We start from the raw sequence: 16,367 nt of genomic DNA on the forward strand, positions 1-16,367 counted from the left end.
ATTCAAAGTATTCAATGTAATTCATTTGAAGTGTTGTCTTGGAATTAATAATGATTTACATATTTTTGTAAAAAGGGTCTGTATTCATTGTAACAATGTGATTATTCAAGTAACAAATTGAAGAGGTAAGTAGGACTCTCAGGGTTATGCGCTGCCTTGAGCTTATATGCAAAATTCCTACTGACACAAGCCAAACAAAAGGATAAAAGAATATACTCCAAGGAGCATACTCCTAGATATATACTCTTATAGCAATTTAGAACATCCAGAAGATAAGGACTAAATTATTTTGCAGTTCCTGTTTATCTGTCTTAGCTTGCAGGAGATTTTTCCAGACATCCTTGAGAAAATGCAGTAGCCAAATGATGGATGCTCAGGATGAAATTTCTGGTAACACATGTAACTTCCTTTGCATATGGTAACCAATCAAGGCAATCCTAAGTGTTGTTTCTGCAGTTTAGCAACCCATTAAATGCTACTTTAAATTACTCCAAAATCTGCCTAATTTACTAGCTGTGTGGACTTCCTCTTGAAGATCAGTTTCTCATAGTCAAAAGATTTGAAAGGAACCATTGAAAGGAACATTTGGATTCAGTCTTGGTTTATTTTCCTGTTTGTATGACTATGTTTAACTTTTCTACTAAGAAGTAGACACAACACAATCCTATCCAGTTCAACTTCAACAATACTGTCTTCAGTTATGTAGGGGTTAGAATGATGAGAAGCAAGGGAGTGAATTAACATCACTAAATAATCAACATATTAGGTATCCAGGAATATAAATATTTTCATATTTCTATTCTATTAATGACCCATTTCCTACTTACAAGTACAAATCAAAGAGTAAGCTAACATACTCCTCTAAATTCACTTCAAATAATCCTAAAATTCTTCAGGCATTTACCTAAAAAAAAAATATTGCCCAAAACTTTTGTTTTGCAATACCAGTGGGAATTCTAGAAAAAAATATCACCAAGAGGAAGTAATTTCACAAAATATTTCCTATAAGTAGACATGACACATGGACTCACTCCTTATATTTAGCTTGTCATCATCCTATAGACTGCAATTAAACTCACTACCTCATACACTCCTGAAAAGCTCTCTGGAAATTAAAGTAGAATGTAAGTGCATACCCAGTGCATACCATACACAGATTTCAGGTTGTTGTATAGTTTTTTATCTCAAATGAAAAGAGATAAAATCATTAAATCACAGAATGGTTTGGTTTGATAGGGACCTTTAAAGATCATCTACTCCAACCCCACTGTAAGGAACAGGGACAACTAAATCACATTGCTCAGAGCTCTGTCCAACCTGGCCTTCAATGTTTCCAGGGTTGGGGTATTGCCAATCCCCCTGGACAACCAAAAAATATTTCTTCTTTTCTTCCTTTCCAACAAAAAAAAAATTTCATCCTTATGTCCAAGTAACTCTATCCTCTTTTCATTTAAACCATTATCCCTTGTCCTATTGCTGCAGGGATCACTAAAAGGTTTGTCCCCATCTTTCTTATGAGCCCCTTCACATACTGAACAGCTCAAAAGGTCTCCACAGAGCCTGCTGTTCTCTAGGATGAACAACCTCAACTCTTTCAGCTTTTCTCATAGGAGAGGTATAACATCACTTTGATCATTTTTATGGCACTCCTCTGGACTGTCTCCAGCAAGTCCACATCTTTCCTGTGCTGAGCACTCCACCAATATGGTTATTTAGATTCTTTCAAGAGAAAATATAAAATCTTTCACTGAAGAGGTTGCATGGATAGCTTTGATTTCTTTTAGCATGGAACTGATTCATCAAGTTGCACATATTTGTTATTTAAAACTAAGTTGAGCTTGCATTATATACTTTAACCTGACACAAATTAATCATACACTCCTATACAAACACACACAGCAGCTGCCAAGAGGAAAGGTAGAGCAAAATAGGTATATCTCTGAACCTCTGCATCTTCAGAGAATGATCTTTGCTTTAGGCTGAAGTTTTCTATTCTTGTGCCAATAGGCTCTTTATTTCAGCTTTCAATCTTGCCATCTTTTTCGGTTTTTCAATCTTTATATATGCTTTTTAATCATCTGTTTTATATTCGCTCACTGGTGATTCAACCCTTCACTTATTCTCTTTTCTACAGGAAAGGGAAATGCAGTTTTGATCAAATAGGAAACTTTTTTCAATCATGCTGGTTAAATTACACTTACCTTCTATGCTGTCATTATCTTATATATTGCATTACAAATTCCTCAAGGCTTCCTTGGTCCTCAGGTACTACTACATTGATTATCATGAATAATGTCACCAGATTTTCAAGAGTTTCAATTGCCTATAAATCTTATTGAGTAAATGGCAACTGCAGTCCTGGGATCTCAAGAAATTCCAGGCACACTCAGAAACTCTTATTTAATAGCCAAAATATAGATTGAAAATCTTAACTTTGGGGATATTAATTTCAATGTTTTAAGTAATTAGTTTTATCTTTGTTTCATTATCATTTCTCATGGAACAAACTTGCATCATTAGATCAAATAATTTTCAGGTAGTTCCAAACTGTGGTGAAATAGCTGTACCTAAATCAAACTGTCACAGACATTTGAAGCATTGCTGTTTTCCTCCATGACCCTACGCTATCTGCTGTGGTAAGTGCTGTGCCCTGCCTGTTGTTTGAGTAAATACTGCTCCAGGAAGGAACACAAGCTACATGGTGGAGAGGGATAGTTCATTGCAGAAAATTAATATTCCTCCATTTGATATGCAACAAAGCAACCATATAACAATAAGATTGACAAGTTTGGTGTTGAATTTTTGCTGTTTCAGTATGAATTTGTAACAGCAGCTATATACTTACTTTTCTGTTTTAAATGGCATGGTTCTGGAGCCCATCTATCACTTTGATTGTCAACTGGTTACCCTAGAATTTTACACCAGCACAGAGACTGCCCCAGTTGCCAGTAATACAGCCATGCTCAGATAACAGGATTAGACATAACTTTTAATTCTTCTAGTCAGAGAAAATCTTAGGCTTCAAAGCCACTGTTGTGGTTTGATACTGGCCAAACGCCAGGCACCCATGAAAGCCACTCGCTCACCCTCCCCTGCCACATCTGGGCAGAGGCGAGAGAAAAATTTAATGAAGATTTCATGAGTGGAGATAAGAACAGGGAGAAAACACTGCAAGAGTAAAACAGGCTCATCTTAAAGGTACAAAGTGAATTTATTACTAACAGAATCAGAGGAAGATAATGAGAAGTAAAATAAGCCCTTAAAACACCTTTTCTTCCCCCAACCCCTCCCTCCTTCCCACCAACAGTGTGGGGAGACAGGGAATGGGGGGTTTGGTCAGTTCATCACCCAGGGTTTTCCTCTGCTACCCAGGGAGAAGAATCCTTCCCCTGTAAGGCCGTGGGCTCCCTCCCATGGGAGACAGTTCTCTGTGAACTTCTCCAGTGTGGTTCCAATCTCACAAGCAGCAGTGCTCCCAAAACTGCTGCAGTGTGAGCCCCTCCCATGGGCACACAGTCCTCCCAAAACTGCTGTGGCATGGGTCACTCTTTTTACAGGGTGCAGTATTCCAAGGACAGGGTGCTCCAGCCTGGAAGCCAGGGCACCTCTCTCCATTGGATCTCCCACTGGATCACAGCCTCCTCCAGGCATCTACCTGCTCCGGCATGGGCATCTCCCCCATGGGCTGTGGGTGGATCTCTGCATTCTCCGTGGATCCCCATGGGTGCAGGGGCACAGCTGCTTCACCATGGTCCTCACCACAGCCTGCAGAGGAATCTCAGCTCTGGCACCTGGAGCACCTCCTCCCCCTCCTCTCCACTGACCTTGGTGTCTCCCTGTGGTTTCCCTCACATGTTCTCACCTCCTCCTCTTCTCTGGCTAGGAAAAAATCTGTGCCTCCTTTGTTTTGATTTTCTTCTTAAATATGTCATCACAGAGGCATTATCAACATTTCTAATTGGCCCAGCTTTGGCCAGCAGCATGTCCACCTTCAGAGCCATCAGGGATTGGCTCTGCTGGGCATGGTGGAAGCTTCCAGCAACTTCTCACAGAAGCCACCCCTGTGGCCCCCTGCTACCAAAAACCAGGCCAAGTAAAACCAGCACAGTCACCTCAATGTAGTTTGAAGACTTTGAGTGCCATTGAAAGACCCTTGGTAGCACCAGCAGTGTGGGCTGTTCACTTAGAAGTTGACTCAAGGAACCTTGTGGGTCCCTTTCAAACTCCAAATATCCTCTGTGGTCTCTGAATCTGTGTGGGAATCTCGGGAATGGAGGAAAAAAAAACAGTTTTGGAAGCTGGATTCATACTTGGTGCACAGGTACCAGAATTATTGACTACAGAACTTCTATTTCTCCAATGGCAAGAACCTAACAGAATGAAATATTTACAATTCTGAATAATTTTCACAGACATGTTAATAGTGTATCAATATGGCTTATGAAAGTGGTATCTTCTTCAGAAATAAAAAATATGTGGAGTTTTGTTTGTCTATTTGTTTGGCTTTGTTTTTTTTTTTGGTTTTTTTTTTTGGTTTTTTTTTTAACTGGGTATGCATCATTCCCCTGTAAGTTTTAATATAGAAAGAAAAGTTATACCCTGTCTGAAATGGTATTCTTGTTAGCAGATTCTTCTTTCCTGAATAAAAAGGCCATAGTTCACATGAAGGAAAATTACTTGTATCTCTGTATGTTTTGGTTCACTCATCAGAAATGCCCCAATTTACTCTTTTTTGGGTGTACACCTCAAATGGGGTTGCCATTAAAAAGGCCCAGGTGACTTGGTGGACAAATGCAGACAGTAAAATAAAAGATTGATTACTTACTTTTGGGAGAAACATGGTTTGCAGACACAGGAATGGGGACAGATGGTTCTGGTTTTGGCTTCAATCTATTAAAATGGCCCAATCTGTTTGAAACTATGCCCAAAGGACCAACAGTGTTCCAGAGACTGACAGTACCATACAATGTAAAAATTTACTTAATGAGTGCCTTAAGTAGTGAATTAAAATTCCTCAAGAAACATTTCAGGAAAGAAAAGGAATAGCCCACTAAGGAGAAATTCTTTTCAATTTAACCATTTTTCTTTACATAGCTTCAAGTTTCATGACACATCCTGCTCTTAATAATATGTGAATTGTGAGTACATATTGCTGTGACTTCTTTATTTTAGGAAATTATTAACTACAGATTTAAAGTGAACTGCAAAAGTACTTCATGCCACATTTCCATTTATACTATGCTAAAAAAGTAAATATGTTAAGGAGGACCCAAGAACAGACTTACAGGAGGAGCCTGCAAAACAGAAGCTATATTGTACTTCTCTGACACCCACATGACACATTTAATACACTGCCAGCAATATAAATCACACAGACAGCCTTTTCAAGATAACAGAGAAGTATTACTATTCTCTTAAAGCTGTACTTTTTTGGGTGATAGCACTTGCTACTTTATGCAGCAGTCAACAGAACCCTGGATCAAAATAGATTATTGTGTAAGCAGAAAGCAAACATGCAAGTTTTCAATTGCAAAATTGCTTCAGCTGCAGTACAGATACAACAATACTTGCTTTCAATAGCTAAGGGGGAAAAAAAAAATTAAAAGACATACCAGTCAAACTGCTGTAACTTCCAATCCAATAGAACAATGGCAAAGTGCCCAAAGGAAATACCCAAAATATTTTGATCTGAGTCATGTTGAAGGACAGTGTGTTGCACATTGGGAACTCTTGAACTTAACCATCATGAATAAGTTTAAAAAGAATCAGAAAGCCATCACTACTGCTAAAGATATATTATCTAGAAGAAAAATTTAGGCACTGGGGTTTTTTTAGGATATATTTTATCTTTATATATTTACCAACTCCCGGTGAAATTAATTGCCTTAACAATATCCTCACAATTTAAATTGTAAATAAATTTTAATTTTTATACTTGCATAATATATTACTATCTTCTATTCTTGTCTATATCTTTTATGCATTACATATAAATGTAATATAAAATAATATATTGTTATATAATATTTATATTGTATTCTGGAGTGTGTGTTAAATTGAATTCTAAGAGTAGTCTAATTTAAAAAAATCAGTTTGACTAGTAGTTCTTTAAAGTAATTAATCTTTAAATAAAATTAATCTTCTTCTATTACATAAATTTTTTACATTATTTTTCAATGGAAAGTAAAATTGTGTATCGTAAACATTAATAGCAATCCTTTAAAAACAGTAAAAATAGACCTTGAAGTTATGTGAGACATGTAAATACACATTCAGAAGCCCAGTTTCTAATGTACTTTTGTACAACATGATTGTGATTGATCAAAAAAAAGCAGGTATACTGGTTCTAAAGCTAACATAAGGATGCCAGTGAAATGCCTTAGCAGGCCTTCCTCTGATCACATTGCAGCAAAATGCATAACTTTTGCTTCATTTCAGTCATGTCTGTCATTCCAGAGCAGTACCATCAAGATCAAGATTATACAAACCATGTAAGAGAAGTCATGGCCACAGTTGTTTGGTTATTTTTTGTGCAATTAGTGACACCATAAATTATCAGAAAAATGCATCATGTACTAATTGGTGATTAAAGAATGTGAATGATCATAGATACTCTTAGGTGGGATTAATTTTGCATCAAAAGATGTTATATAATAAGACTACTAAAATACTAATATGCATTCTCAGAAACACAAAATTCCATTCTTATATGGAACTAGTTGTTCCTAAGCAGTAATAGATATTAACTGGTCTTACTAAATCCCCTAAAAGCTGGAGTGCCTATCAGCTTCTCTTTAATTGCCATGAAATGGTGAGAAGCACAAGTTAAGTTTTACCTATGAAGCTAGAAATGGAACTACAGTAAATGACACATTTCAGACTAGTTCTATTCAAGGGGAAAATTCAGTGATGTTTTTAAGCACACATATAACTTTTAAGCATCTGCTGAAGGTATTTGAGCTTTACCGGAATACATCCTTAAATTTCATTGCTGTGATTTACTTCTTAACCGCCTTAAGCACTAAAGGTCTGAGTGGGTAAAGCAGCTGTTTTTAACTGTTTAATGACTGAATAGTTTTTTTCCTTTGTCACAACAGTTACCCTCACCTGCATCCAGCTCACACCCCTAAACCTCTTCATTTTAACCACCAGCCCCCATCACTTGGTGTGCACCTTGTGTGCACCTTGCACGTGAGCGTCAGAATGGACTACCTGAGTTGTCGTGTCCTTGCATGCCTTGTGGAACCTAACAACACAAATGTGTCTCTCCAGCTTCTCTAAAGGACTCCTCTTGCCCAGACACTGATCTCAAAAACCCCCTTCCTTCCTTTCCCTCTTTTCCTTCCCCATAACCACCTCTAGCCCCTGTGCACACAGATCTCTCCCCTTAACATCACCCAGAGCTGCACCCTGCAAACCCCTGAGTCTCTGCTCCCACCAGAGTAAGAAGCAAAAGTGCTTACATGGGCTACTGCTCACAGCAAGACCAGAATAGAGAGGGAACAGAGCAAGGGAAATGAGAGCAGCTACGATCCCAGCATGATCCATGATTTTCTCCTTTTACCCTCACTAAAAGAAAATGTGATACTATTCAACTAGCAAAAAAGAGAAATGCCCAGCTACAAAAGAAGCTAAATCTTCTTCAGGTTTGAAAACAATACTACATTTGTGCTAAGCCTTTTTTTTTTTGTTTTGTTTTATAGGTGGAAATAAGAATTAATAATTCCTGGAACTGACAGATATCCATACAGATATTCTCCCTGGGTAACATACTGTGATCCCTGCACTCTGTCAGGGAGTTTGGTGAAAAAAATTATATATTCTACCTTAATTTTTAAATTTGTCATAACAATTTAAAGAACTTATATGCCCCTAACATTAGGATATCCTTATTAGATGGTTGATCCATAATGAAACTATTGGGTGGGCAGTCAGTAGCTGAGGTTCGTTTTAAATGTGAGAACTGAGGCAGAGTACAAGTCTAGATCTCCCTCCCTTCTCCAGCTGCAAGGATTTAGTTTTATGCAATGCAACATAATAATTCAGACCACTTTATTCAAGCATGTAAAGCCAAATATCCTGCCTAAGACTTGTGAAAACTTCAGTCTCTCTGCACCCATCTGGTGACCAGCTCACACTTAACTTCCCCTTATAGAAGGATGAAACATTGACAACATGTGTGTTCACAAATATGGGCAGGAAAATTACCTGCTAGTTCATACATTTGTCTCAGAATGGTGAGATGTGGATTCCTAGACTGCATTACTCTTCTGGTGAGAAGTGAGATGCAAAACAGAACAGCTGTTAATCCCATATCTACACATTTTCCAGAAAAGTACATAGGCAAGGGCAAGCTATATACAGTCTCCACAAATTCTCTTGAAAACACATATTTTTAAAGTAAATATGAGGTTCCCTGCCACACAATTAGAGGCAAGAGGTTTCTGCATAGGAATGTCAATTTCTGGGTCTTATCCCTCATGTAAATTTCATGACTAAGCCTTGAAAGAAAATGCCTTCTTCATCGCCTCGAGAAATGTCTTTCAGACGCAAGGATCAGACACCAAGACCCAGTCCCCATCAGAGATTTGAAGGAAGTTATTTTTTTATGCAAAATCAGCTCTAGGAAGGGACTTCTATGCTATGAACTCAAATTGAACAATTTAGCTAGTGCTAGAAGGCTCTGGGAAGGCAGATGGTCCTTTCCCCTCAGGACTTCTCACCACAAGGCTTGCTTGCTTCTCCTGAGTGTGCTGCCTGGTGGAAAGCATCTTCTTGTGGAACTGGCTTACTTTGTTCACTTTACAGGGAGACTTGGTTGTTGACTTCCCTCACAACTCTGCAGAGCAGTGCCTCACTCATTGCATATCCTGCTCCACTGGGACACTGCCTGTGAGTCCAAAGGGATTTGTCCAGCCCACTGCTTCCAGGTCTGCGATTGACAGGCTTTGCCTCCAGTGTTTTCAAGTGGTTGCTCTGATGGAGCTGACCATGTGCTGGGGAGCAAACAGGCCACAGGGTGAATGATGAACACAGTTTGCTTTGGCTCCTTTTAGTCCAGTGCCTGCTGAAGACCACAAACCAGTAAGACACCACTTCCCCTGGGTTCTCATGGTTAATCAAACTGATGTCCTCAGTTAACATCATCATCAGTAGGTACAGCTGAATAAAGATTTAGCTTAGTAGCAATAAATCACAAAGAATTTACTTTTCCTCCCAAAGATTTTAGACTTAAAGATGCAAGTGTGGCTTGAATAAATAACAAGTAGCCTGTGAAAGCATGCTGCCATCTGGAAATAAGAACCCAGACAACATAATGTATACTTGTCTGTGCCCTTCCCATTATCAGAGACTGGATATGCAGAGTGCCCCACAATGGAGGATTAATTGAATCTATTGTAGAAAATCCACCAAATTCAGGAGTGTTTATTTGTGTCTGCAGAGATTCAAGATCTGTCTATCCTCACAGCAGACAAAACTTGGCATCTAGATATATATTATTAAAAATTAAGATACTTTTTCAGCAGTATTTCTAATAAATTATTTTATTACAGTATCTAAAAGTTTACTTTATTTACCTTCAGTCTGAGTATTCAGACCTTTTTTTTCTTCTATTCTTCTGCTGCACATTATTTAATAAAGGGAAAGGAGGGAATTGGAATATAGTTACGTTATTACATGAGGAACAAGTCTCAGCACCGGTTTTCTACTGCATAGGTCCCCTCAAATTGTATATTTTGGGTCCTACATGTACCCAGAATAAAGACAGTTTGCTAATTGAAATGTATTTTCTTCTTGTTCTATTTCTAAACTTGGAATACAGACACATAAGAACCAATGCAGATAATCACAAATTTGCACATGCTTTATACATCTTAAAATGCAATTACTTCCCTGACAGTTTTTTAATACATGATCAATGAACAGCCAAGATCTGAGGAAATTGTTTGGTTTTTCATAACCACAGCAATCAATCAAAAACTAGAATGAGATCTCTTAGCACTGATATTTCTGAGCAATGGTAAAAAAAAATTAAAAGATACTTCAGGTTTTCTCAACAGATATCATTACCACACCATTCTCTCCAAATCTCAAACACACTTCTTTGTGAGCTGCAAATGCAGGAAGATTTGATTTCAAGAAATGACTGCTGATACCAGTACCAATGCAGGTGAACCACATCATGCCACTTTAAACTCTCTGTTCCTGCTAACTTATCAATTTTGAGCACAGACTGATCTTTATGCAGAATATAAAGGAGCTGATAAAACTTTTCAGACAGCTTTTATCTGACCATTAGCGACTTCTTTCCCCAGTCACACCAGCTGGAACTACCAAAGACTGTGATGAAGCATGTACACTTCACAGTGCAGCAGTGAAAATGTTAATAACACCCTGTCCACTCCTCCTGCTTTTTCCTCTGCCGAGCAACTAATGAGGGGCAGATGCTATAAAAGACCAAAAATCAGCTTATGCAAATGATGTTGATATCTCAGCTGCTTCTAGAGCTGCTGAAGCAGCTAGGTGTGGAGACTGCCCAGGGCAAGAAGCATTGGCAGGCTAACACAGCTTACAGCCTGCAAGAGAGGCTGAACTGGTGTCTGGCTTTCCCTGAAAAAGGAGAAATAGTGGCTCTGACATGAAGGGATTGAAAAAGCAGGACTAATCTATGCCTCATTTCAAGTTACTTAGAGGTGGGTGATATATGATGTGTGCAGGAGAAGTGAAAACTTTTGTGCAGACACTATGGGACATGCCTTAGGCACAGATGGCTTTTGCTACTCTGTCCTGAGATTTTAAGAACATGTGTGATTAGATGGAAATGGTGCTTTAAATATTATTAATTTTAATAAAAAATTGTTCAATTAATTTCTTCTTCTATTTCATCTCAGAACTCTTTCCTCAACTCCTCATTTTCCAACAGAAAGCTTGCTCTGTAGTGTCACACTGCACTGGTCCCCAGAGCTAGGCCAAATCCTGCCATCAGTGGTAGCAATAAAGCAATCAGGGAATCACAGCCCTAGGGAGGAATCGTCTGAAATAAGAAGAGACTCTTGCCTTCTGTTTCTGTGGAGATGTTTGGTTTTACTTGACTAGCTTTTATGGCAGGGTTTACTTTTTTTTTTTTTTTTTTTTTTTTTTTTTTTTTTTTTTTTTTTTGGCTGGTGTATAATAAAACACTTTTACTGTGGTTGGTTTAATTTTCAAAGCTTTAAAAAAAATCAATTTGCTCCTTTGCACTCAGTATATTGGAGCTGATAACCATAATGTGCTATTACTTTGGGGTCACTGCTTAACTTCTGTTGACCTTCTAGCCCATGAATATTTCCTGGAGTTTATTGCTACAATCTATTTCTTGGACTATTTATGCATAAACTTACTTTTCTTGTTCTTTTCTTCCAGGTCTTTAAGAACAATGATTAACTTTAGGGCAAAAGCAATTTGCTAAATGCAGAAACACAACATCCATGAAAAAACTGTTATGAATATCTGAGTTCTTCACTTTGTACTAAAGAGATATTGAGAGGGTTATGACTGATGTGGATGTTTTAGACTCCACAATGTTCAACAGGGAAAGAAAGAAACACAGTGCATAGAGCTAATAGGACATATTGACTAATGTTATTCTGTCCTTTGGGCCAATTGAGTTAAACACCTCCTATTGTATTTCAGTTTCTTTAACTGGGAGAAGGAAGACAAAGATGATACCAAAATCCTTTTTAAGCTTTTGGCAAAGTCTTTGAAAAATTACTAGATTGATTTTTCGTTTGATTGTTTGTTTGTTTGTTTATTTTAATGGGGAGGTTTTTACGAGCTACTTAAAGTACTGTGAGTCCATTTGTGTTGTAACTGTCCAGGAAATTGTTGACCAGTGGAGTTACACCTTTACAGCCAGGCATCAACAGAGCTGGTCAGCACATTATCCTGAATATCTCTGTTGTTAAATGCTGGTATCTACATTCTTTGACAGAGGCACATATTATTATAATGTCTGCAAGACAACCAAGCAATAAGGTTTCTGTTTGAGTATGTCTATATTAATCAAATTAATCTCTTATGTCGTGCTAAAAACATCTAACTCTTCAAGGACAAGAAGCTGCTTTGTATAAAGACTTCTAATACCCCACTCCAGACAGAAAAATCAATTTTTTGTATCAATGCAATATATGTAATGGATAAGATGCCAGTGTTTCCTTCACTGTTGTTAACCACTTTGGATGCTCTGTATTTCTTATGATCCTGGTATCTCTGTGTTTTACAGGTTATAGCAACATAATGGTGCAACATTAGTCACACCAACAACTCTCACTCTACTTATCAAAGCAGCCTTTAGATAACTTCAGATGAGACACCACAGTGGGTAATCCATTATCCTCTTTGCTGGTTCTTTTGTCTTCTGAACAAAGGATTTGATACAAATAGTTAAGCTGATTCTGACACGTAGCAGTTAGGACTAGCATTTTGAAAATGTATTTTCTGTACTTGAATGGAATGAATGAGCTTCTACTTGCTTTAGGGAGAGGGCAATGTGTGGAAATGGATGAATAATGACCTGATTTAGTAGAGGAAAACTGCTGTAGGGAGAGATAATAGTAGGTAACAAATAAAAACCCCAAAGCAAGGAAGCTGAATACTACTAGAGGAAAGTGAGGGGAAATGTTTTAATAATCTTGTTTTTTGTGAGAAAATGATAGAAGAAAAAAAAATTAAAGACTTTCTCAGCACATGACTTGCAGATGAAAGACCACAGGACACCCTGATTCTGAAGTGTGGGAATAGCACCATCTATTGCAGGGTTGTCCTTACCTTGTAGCAGACCTCACAGTTGCCACTGCCTGGTACTCATAACAGCTTGGTAAGGTACAGACAGGATAATTTCTTGAATTAGGAGGGAGCAATCTGCTTTCCTAGTGACTTGGGAAAAACCAATGATAAGGCAGGAACTGAGCCCAGTTCTTCTGAATGACAAGCTCATGTTATACCTTCTGGTTCTGTTCCCTCTCCTACTATGAAGTCTCAGCTGCTTTAGATCCTTGATAAATCAGGCCAATGAGACCACCTATAACTATATATTTTTCTTTTAATCCTAGGCAATGTATTTACCCTTGCCTTTCCATTTTTGAGCTATGCTCTCTTTCAACTACAATTTCAACAATCACATTTTGCAGGCATTAGAAAAACTGTGAATGTTTGTAGCAGGAAAACATGTTTTCTAGAGTTGCATGTGGAAAGTAAGACAAAGGAAATTTATATGGAGTAGTGGAAAGTAAGGGAAGATATATAGACTAAAATTTATTCAAATCCAACTGTAAAGCTGGAAAAATAGCTGCCATTCTAGAAAGGAATATAAAATTTCAACCTTTTTTTTTTTTTATATTGCCATAATATGATAAATTCAAGCACTTTTCGTGTCTTGCAAATGTAGTGCAGCAGTTGAGCAAAGCAGGGAAAGGTAGCATGTTAGAACATCTCCCTCTTTGAAAATCAGTACCTGCCCACACCACAACTGTCAAAAAGTAGGAAAGGGACTTAGAAACATCACATCCATGCATCCATGTGTCATTTATATGGACTTCTTTTAATTTTCTTGCCTTTTCTTACGTGACTGCCAAAATAAAAGTGGGATTTAAATGGGTGTGTCCAGATAGACAGTATACACAACCCAAGAGGATTCTAACTAAAACTTGGATCAAGTTCAAACGAGAAAAACTTAGTTCACAACTCTCTTGCTACCAGAGAAGCCTGGTCTCACATTTTCCAGCAGGCAGAGGTGTATGTATATGACACACACACACACACACACACACACACCTTGTAAGCCCCTGCCCTCCCTTTTCCCTCACAAATCAGTTTTGTAAAATCCCCCAAGTAATGCCAGCTGATATAATTATTTTTCATTTGATTGTTTTCAACAAAAGGTAGTGTAACATGTTAGACTTTGCTTATTTTCATGAAAATATGAATGACAGGTTTTAAAAAGTTGGATATTATTAAGAAAACAGCTATTATCTAATTGTTCCCTGCATAACCATTCAGCTGCTGAAAGACTCCAGGCAAGTCTGTAACCCTCAGAGGGGTGTTCTGGATAAGGGCTTGAAATCCAGCCCTGTGTTGCCACTATATTCCAGCTCCTCAAATGTTTTGAACAGACATAACTCTCCTGGACATCCCAGTACTTCAATTCTAAAGACTGTGCTCAGATATCTACACTAGATAAAACTGCTTTGCCTGGTATCAGGGTGGACCTCTAAAATTGATTTCCAGGAGGAACTTTTTCTTCAACCATACAAGTGAAAATATTCTACAATTATTGTAGTATAGACAATTAAAAAATCAGGAGGCCCAAGTCAGTTGCATATGTCTGGGGCTTTTTTTGTCCCTAGACTGCAGCTTGCTCTTATTTTATAGACCCTGGCTTAGTTTTCTAATTCTGTGGCAAAATCACTTAGCAGTGTTGAACCCAGAGTGTGATGTGACTGACTAGTCAAGGACTTTTCCCTATGGTCCTGCATATTTAACTCCCATTCAGACCAATTTAACTGAACTTACAAGGAATGCAGATAAAAGGGGAAGGTAAGACTTGCTATTGGTGTTTCAATGACTGAAAGAAACAGTATTAAGCTACATACATTGGAATGGGTCACAGTTAGTGTGGGACAAAATTCTGAATTTAGAAAAATATGCTGTTCTGTGGTTATCTTTTCAAAGAAAAAAAAAACAAACAAAAAAATGCAGATGTATCAAAAATCTCATAATTAAAAAAAAAGAAAATGGAGATAATTTTCATTTTATCCTGGTTTTGGATGGGACAGAGTTAATTTTCTTCTTAGTAGCTGGTACAAGGCAGTGCTTTTTTGAATTTTGTAAGAGAATAATGCAGATAACACACTAATGTTTTAGCTGTTGTTAAGTAGTGCTTACCCCAAATCAAGGACTTTTCAGTGTCTCATGTATGCTAGTTGGGAGGGGCACAAAAAGCTGTGAGGGAGCACAGCCATGACAGCTGCCCTGGACTCACCAAGGGATGTTCCACACCATAAATATCATGCCCAGAATATAAACTGCGGGAGTTGTCTGGGAGGATCTGGTCACTGTTCAGGGATGAGCTGGGTACAGGTGAGCAATTGTATTGTGCTTCACTTGTTTCTCCTGGATTCTATTATTCTATTATTCTCCCTTCCTCTCCTTATCATTACTATTATTATTGTTGTTGTTGTTGTGGTTACTATTGCCACTGTTGTTATTATTATCATTATTATCTTCATCATTATCATTATTGTTTTGATTATTAAAGTGTACTTATATCAGCCTACGAGGATTACCTTTTCTTTCTGATTCTTCTCCCCTTCAGGAATGTGTTAGGGGCAGTCAATAAGCGCCTGTGTGGTACTTAATTGCCAGCTGGGATTAAAACATAACACCTTGACAAATATTTGAACAAAATAACTACTGTCAAAACTAAAAAAAAAAATTCATTTGAATGATAAAGAGAGTGTAAATTTCTGAGGTATATTTGACATAAACTTATTTACACAGCCTACAGTTTATAACTTTCTTGCTTCAAAGCATCAAAGCACCATTCTTCATGAGCACAAAAAAAAAAGAAACAAGGGAAATGCAAAAAAAAAAAAAAACCCCAAAAATGCAGAAATAAATGGATGATGGATTATAAAAAAAAAAAAGTTTATTTTTCAGAACATATTTTGACTTGTGACACTGATTGACCTGCATCTTTTAGATTCATTCCACTACATGTGGCAATTTATAGCTGCAAAAATACCTAGTAAGATTACGATAAAATCCTGAGACTGTGTGCAAAGCTATTAGCTTTATAGACTTCTTATTTTATTACTGAAAGGTACATAAGGGAATTGTTCCTTTTGCATCATTTGCCCATTTGATATTGCTAAAGAGCTACTTGTTGCCAGCACAGCAGCATGGTTTGAGGAGAAACTGAGTTATGACTTCATGAGTTAAACAGATTTCAGTTAACATTATCATGCGTCATCTGTCCTTAAAAGTTCACTAAGTGCTTCCGAATTTACAATTTATCCTCTTTGTTTCCTTTCTTTTCCCTAGGATTCAAACATTGCCAGCTTTAGATGCTCTTTTGATTTTAAAAAAACTTTTGTTTACAGTCTTCATATACACAGTATGACTTCTGTATGTAGGATTCATTTTGCACTAGAAATAAAATGAAATATATTATTGGTGTTAGCAGAGCAACTTTAACAGCTGCAGTTGGGAATCTCGGATCAGACTACATGGTGAAGCACAAAAATGAAATCTCAGAAAAATCTTATATTTACTGAGTAGATAAATAGATCTAACTTGTATGGTTTTACTGCCTACTTATTTTTGAAATC

This window comes from Onychostruthus taczanowskii, unplaced genomic scaffold, assembly GCF_017590055.1.
Source record: "Onychostruthus taczanowskii isolate IOZ18803 unplaced genomic scaffold, ASM1759005v1 scaffold3, whole genome shotgun sequence".
Lineage (NCBI taxonomy): Eukaryota > Metazoa > Chordata > Aves > Passeriformes > Passeridae > Onychostruthus > Onychostruthus taczanowskii.